Raw genomic sequence first — 6,949 nt, forward strand, 5'->3', positions numbered from 1 at the left:
ACCAACACACCCCGCTCCCCCACCCTGCCACTTATTTTGTCACAAAGTGAGCTTGGAGGAGATCTTGAGTTATGTAAATGCAACACTCATGGCTCTTTTTAAAATTAGCAAAAAGGTGAAGTCCTATGATAATAGAACAACACTGTCTTCACATAGGAAAAACAGACATTTTATATTTTTAAGACAGACATTTTAAAACCTAATCTACAGACAAGTTTTATTAAAAACTACTTCTAGTTTTAAATCGAAGGGTTTGTGAATATCTAATATATAAATAGTGGCAATAGAAGTCATATAGCTCTGAATTAACAACAAGGGAGACTGGGAAATACAGAGGAGCACATGGATGTTTGAAGGGCACCAAGGCCGCTGCCACATGCAGTAGATAGCCTACGCAGTCACACATGGCATAACACTGGATAAAATAATCTAAACAAGAGATAACCAGAGATGAAATGGACAGCAGGAAGTAAATTTTAGAAATTGTGAAAAATGTGGTAACTTATTAGGTGAAAAAGTGACTAACGATGAATAAGATTTAGGGCTTGGGTGACTACTTATTTGATACCATTAAATATAATTCATCGTTCAGTAGAATCACATGTAGAATTCAGGTCTCTGATCCCAGACCAATATTCTGTTCATTCTGACAGGCTCAATATTTTGTTTTCAAAAAAACAAAATCCTAACAAAGGATATTGAGCCAGATGGATTCAGCATTGTATCCCCAGTGCCTAGAATAGTTCTTGGCCTACGAGAGATGCTCAAACAACATTAAGTGAATTCATGACTGAATAAATGAATGAGGACAATAACTATTTCAGCAGAAAGGATTTGTCTAAGAAAAATAGTTTTTGTCTTTACATATTGTTAGATCCTGCAAATGGTTTCCAAGGAAGTTGTAAGACCTTTTAATAGCTATTTTTAAAGTATCCTAAGAAACTTTACACACACTTATGTCCACATTCCTAAATTACAGAAGAAATCCAATTAACTTTGTCTTTTCTTTTATAGGAGCATTTTTCATTTTTAGAGTGAGGGCCTAATAAAACAATCTATGCAGCCCTTTCACTTTTAATATTCTGTGTGCCTCTAAAACAAAATTGCTTGATTAGTTCTCCCCTCCAACTTACAATGAATGCATTTACCAACTTCTTCCAGATAGATATGGCTGTGGTGACCATATTTCACTCAACAAATGGAGTGAAACTAAATCTAACAATTAAATCTGTTACTTAAAATCTGAATTTTCCTGTAAAGTCTAAGACACATAGAAACCATAGGGATGAGTCTATGCATGATTCCTCATGATCTTGTAATTAAAGTGTTTTTGGCTATATCAGGACCGATGTTCACCAATATGGCAAAATTCCGATTGGTCAGGGGTCTATTTTGATTGTCTGAGACAATGCAATAGTGTTTTGAATATTCAAAGAGTACCTTTGTCTTCTATGAGCTTAACTTAGTAACAGGAAGGCTAACTGGAGCTCTGGTAAACAGGGGTGCACACAGATAATTTTGATTTTGTGGTAGGAGAGTTTTTAATCCTTTCTTCATTGTCTCCCAATTAGCACTTACTTACCACTTTGCCCACCAAAGGACCTGGGATACATTTTACACTCATCACAACAGATCTAGACTCCAGTATCACATGCAGATGAAGACAAGTCTTTACAGATACAAACCAACTTGGATATGGTTTTAGGTTTAAGTCAGTTATGCTCTGACAGAATAGCATTCACCACATAATGTCTGGAGGTACCTTCTGTATTTATGACTCACAGAACCTATATAGTTCTAGAAAACTATTTATATGTTATAGAACCTATATAGTTCTAGAAAAACCAACCTGCTAGATACAGATGCTCATTCAATGGCTTGCACAAGAGAAAGGATATTACTTTTTTATTGTAATTGAAATGAAAGTTGAATAAAGTGCATCAGATTTTCCATAATATCCTTACAATCTTCTTCAACTGCTAGAGTCATCTTCCAATGTTTTCTAGACTTGGAGTAGCACAAGTTACTTGCATCCTTAATATTTCCCAGTCTCCTTGCTAGTCAAGTTGGATCCATGTTCTAGCCAACAAGATGTGGACAGAAATGATATTTAGTCACTCCCTACTCTGGTTATAAAGGCCCCTATGAGAACCTTCAGTTCTTTCTTCCCCTGCCTTGGTGATCTTGAAGATCAGATGGTCTCATTATAGATAGAGATGGGTTACCTGGTTCCCTGAGAGTCCACAAGGAGAAGAGTCACCCTACAAGCAAGCACCAGACTGTGACATGAGCAAGGAAAACAATCTTTGTTGCATTAAGCCACTAGTGTAAATTAACCAACTGCTATAGTGGCTAGCTAAACTCTAGCCCCTGATTTAGTCACCAAACCACATGCCTTGGCACAGTCTTTTGCCAAAATGAGTGCCTTGGTCTGTCTCCCCCTCCCCCTGCACCCCCCTTCCCCCCCCCACGCCCCCTGGAAGGTATCTTTTCTAATTCACATGTAGATGTCATATGGACTATCAGGAGCCTTGACTGTACCCCCTCTCAACTGATCACCTTGTCTCTACTCTTTTCCCCTTCACAATCCCTTTATAAAGAGCTGGGGAAAAAAAAAAAAAAAAAAAAAGGCTGCTAGACTAATATTCCTAAGGTATAAGCCTGATCAGGACATTTCCTGCTCAGAAACCTCCAGAAGAGTTGCATTGCCTCATGGATTAAGCCCAAAATATTTAACATGGTCTCCAAGACCCTCCACAATTCATTAAACAAACCCACCTATGCATCTCAATCACTACCTTTGTCCTCACACTTCCATGTTCTCCATCTCTGGAAGGAATGTAGCATAAAGTCAGGAGCTCCCTCAGTCTGACTCCACATGGCAGGTGCACCCAGCTCATACTCATATCCAGCCTTCACTGACCCAGCTTATGAAACCTCCACCTTCAAAAAAAAAAAAAAAAAAAGAAAGAAAGAAAGAAAGAAAGAAAGAAACCTCTACCTTCATTCCCTCCTTGAATTTCTATAGTATGGAATTTCTTCAAGTCCTCCAGCCTTTAGGAGTCACCTTTTCCTTTAATATCCAAATTAAAAGGCTCAACTTCCATCCTATATTATAAAGTCATATACACGCTTTAGGCTTAAATGTGGTTTATTTGTGGGGGAGAAGGAGATTGGTCTCACAGTTGTTCTTAGGGTAAGTCAATCTGTAGCCTGTTTCTCCATTCTGGCTCTGCAGCATAGCAAGAATTCAACTGTATTCTCACTCCTTGTTGGACTCTACTTATGTAGAGCGTGTCAATAGCAACTCAACTCATCTTACCATAAGGGAACCAAAAGATGAGGGAAAGACAAACATAAAATGCATCTACTCCTACTCTATGAGCAGCTAGGATTGGCAGATAAAATACAGGATGTCCAACTAAATTTGACTTTCAGAAAAACAGAAATTATTTTTTAGTATAAGTATGTCCCAAATATTGCAAAAGGCATAGTTATGCTAAAAAAATTACCTATTGTTTATCTGAAACTCAAATTTAACTGGGCATCTTGCATTTTTATTTGGCAAATCTGGCACTATTAGTAGTGTCCTCCCTTATGTTAAATTCTTAATCTTTGTCTCAGATTAGGGAGGAAAGTAGGATTCACCTGCCAAAAGCACTGCCATACACACACAAATATACAATATAACACATATAACAATGTTATACATATTGTTAAATACATAACATATATACAACATACAATGTAAATAAATGTTATATTGTATATTTGTATCAAAACATGTTGTATATTTATATCAAAGTAACATTGTCCCCTTCAACAGCTATGTTTTCTTTCTTATTATTCATGTGTTATAATAAATTCTAAACAATAATACCTCCCATATGACAAAAATAAGCCTCTTGAAGTCAGGCTTCATATTCTTTCATTGGCTAGTTAAATTTTTGAGGCATCTTTCTGGCACTAACTATCTACTTGCTATATTGGCATTTCAAGAATTCAAAACCAGCAACAGAGCCAGAAATTTTAAAGCAGATAACAGTCAGAAGAAAATGCCTTAGGCATGCATAATAGCAAACACTAGCACCTTTTCTGACTTGCATCAGCCTTAGATTTTTACTTTGGGACTTGCACATATGGTTCCAAATATCTTCCAATGTCTTCCAGGAAATAGTTGGGTAGATTTTATGTGAGGTGCATCAGACACTTGTAGGAACACACAGGTTATAGCTAAAAGTCATTCTTTTAAGATAGCTTGCCAGAGGTGTAACTCTCTTCCTAAAACATAATAGAAAGCATCCCCACTTTATGGGTGTTATTTCACTCTTCCAAAAACATATTTACACGTTACCTGCAGCACTGGAAAGGAGCAAGCTGGCTACAAGTTAATGTCTTGTGAATTACACAGCCTCACTTTTCAGCTCCTACATCCTGTGCTTTCTTGGTAGCACCTCTGGAAGCCAGAAAGAAGGGTGGGTTAGAGAATAAAAATTAATTAAATACCATAAATGCTATATAGGATCATGAAAACAAATGGCCTTATTCTTTCTGTCACACACCCATATTCAAACGAGCATGATGCTCCAGATGCCAGTCACTCAGGTATCTTCCATGATGATTCTTTTCATAAGGAATAGGAAATTAATGATAGCCATAGAGGGGCCCTGGAGTAATAGTAGAAGGAGTGGATGTGATCTGGCTCCTTTAAACAAGTAATCTAGAAATGAGGAAATATACCCAGACTGCTAACCCTTTTAGAGAATTTTGGTTACTTTGCTGAAAAAGATAGATAGATAGATAGATAGATAGATAGATAGATAGATAGATAGATGACAGATACCGAGTAGCAGCAGGTTTAAAATGAGATGACATATGCATATGATAAAAATCCAAAGGGAATATAAAAGGGCATAAAGGGGAAAGTGAGTCCTCCACACTGTCCCCTTGTCCTCCTTCACTGAGGCATGAGAGACACCAATTTCTCTACCTTTCTAGATAATTATATAGCCCTAAACAAATTTTATTTATACAGAGTATATGTTATATAAAATAATATACTATTATACACATTGCTTTTCCAATTCCTTTTTGTCTTCTTTTTTATTGGAAAATATGTGAGTATAAAATTTATAGAGTGATCTCATTTTTCAATTTAACAACATATTTCTGAAAGCATTCCATATTAGTGCATACCACTCTGCTTCAGTATTTTTCTTGTTTTATAATATTCCATTACATGGATATACCACTGACCAATCCCCATATTGATGGATTTGTTTTGTTTGTTTCCAATTTTTGCTATACTGGAGGCTTTTTGAAACCACTTTTCTTTGTTAGGAAAATGGCTTCAAGTACCACTGAGATATTCAACAGATATTTATTGGCCCCTTCCTATGTCCAGTTCATGACACCTAGGCCCTGTAAACAGTAATGAAGCAAGGATATTTCTATACATTTCCCCCTTTTCAAATTGTTTGGTTATTTCACAGGTGTGCGCTATGGGATTTGCACTGTCCCTCCCTAGTTTGTAACTTATGACTCCTTCTTCATCTACTAAAACATATCATCTCTTCTAAATTTACTTTACTGTGACAGGGGTGCCTGGGTGGCTCAGTCAGTTAAGTGGCCAACTTCGGCTCAGGTTATGATCTCACAGTTCGTGGGTTTGAGCCCTGCATCAGGCTCTGTACTGAAAGCCTGAAGCCTGCTTCAGATGCTGTTTCTCCCTCTCTTTCCCCCTCCCTTGCTTATGCTCTGTCTCTCTGTCTCTCAAAAATAAAGGTAAAAAAATAAATTTATTTTACTGTGCAAAATAAAAGTTCCATAGATCTGGATCTTTAAACTATCGGTCTGAAGACTGTATATCAATTTTCCCTGCAGAGATAAACCTATGTTTAATTGTACACTTAACAGAATTTAAGAACCAGAGAATAACCTCATGATCATATAGACCAGTTCCTTCACTTTACAGATGAGGAAAGTAAAGCTAAGAAGAGGATACATGGCTGGGCCATGGCCGTATGCTAGCTCATTTTTCTGATACAAAATTGGTTCAGTATGCCTCTCCATACTTCATTTAAAAGCCAAAACTTTGGGGGCGCCTGGGTGGCTCAGTCAGTTGAGCCTCCGCCTTCGGCTCAGGTCAGATCTCACGTTCGTGGGTTCGAGCCCCGCATCAGGCTCTGTGCTGACAACTAGCTCAGAGCCTGGAGCCTGCTTCTGGTTCTGTGTCTCCTCCTCTCTCTGCCCCTCCCCCTCTCATGCTCTGTCTCTCTCTGTATCAAAAATAAATAAAAAATTAAAAAAATTATTAAAAAAAAATAAAAGCCAGAACTTTGACTTTTACCTGCGACCATGATAGAAAAACAGAGACTTAGTTTACCCTTGTTTACTTAAACAAGTGAAAACCAAAAAAATATATTAACAATAGTTTTCCGATATTGGACAACATGCAGCAGAGGACAGTGATCTTTGAAAGAAGTGAAACAAATGAGGTGAACCAATAATCACCCCAGCTGACCACCTGGAGAAAGTCTAGGGTGCAGCGCAGGCAAAGGACCCCCAACAAAGCCTGGCAGTTTTCCTGAGTTGAAGAGACAGAGGTGAGAACTCAGACTGGCAAAGCAGCTAGAATTTGTAAAATAGATTACCAGAGAGAAGAAAGCTGCACAGAGCTCTGAAGATCTGCAGGGGCTCCCCTTTGAGTCTTCAGCTGAGTGCTAATCAACATACATGTGCAAGAAAACCACCTGAGGCCAAGCAGTAAAATACCTGAAAGGAGCAATTACTGGCATTCACACGGGGCTGGAAATAGCTCGCATTCCCAAAAGCCTAAATGGAAAAACTTTCTAACACATTGGGCATTGGCTTAATATTAGAAAGGTATTGCCTCTTTAGTAGGCTAAATTAGCCCTTAGTTCTACAGGCTGCTCAGCTCCTTTCAGAG

The sequence above is a fragment of the Suricata suricatta genome, chromosome 9, assembly GCF_006229205.1.
Source record: "Suricata suricatta isolate VVHF042 chromosome 9, meerkat_22Aug2017_6uvM2_HiC, whole genome shotgun sequence".
In the NCBI taxonomy this organism is placed as follows: domain Eukaryota; kingdom Metazoa; phylum Chordata; class Mammalia; order Carnivora; family Herpestidae; genus Suricata; species Suricata suricatta.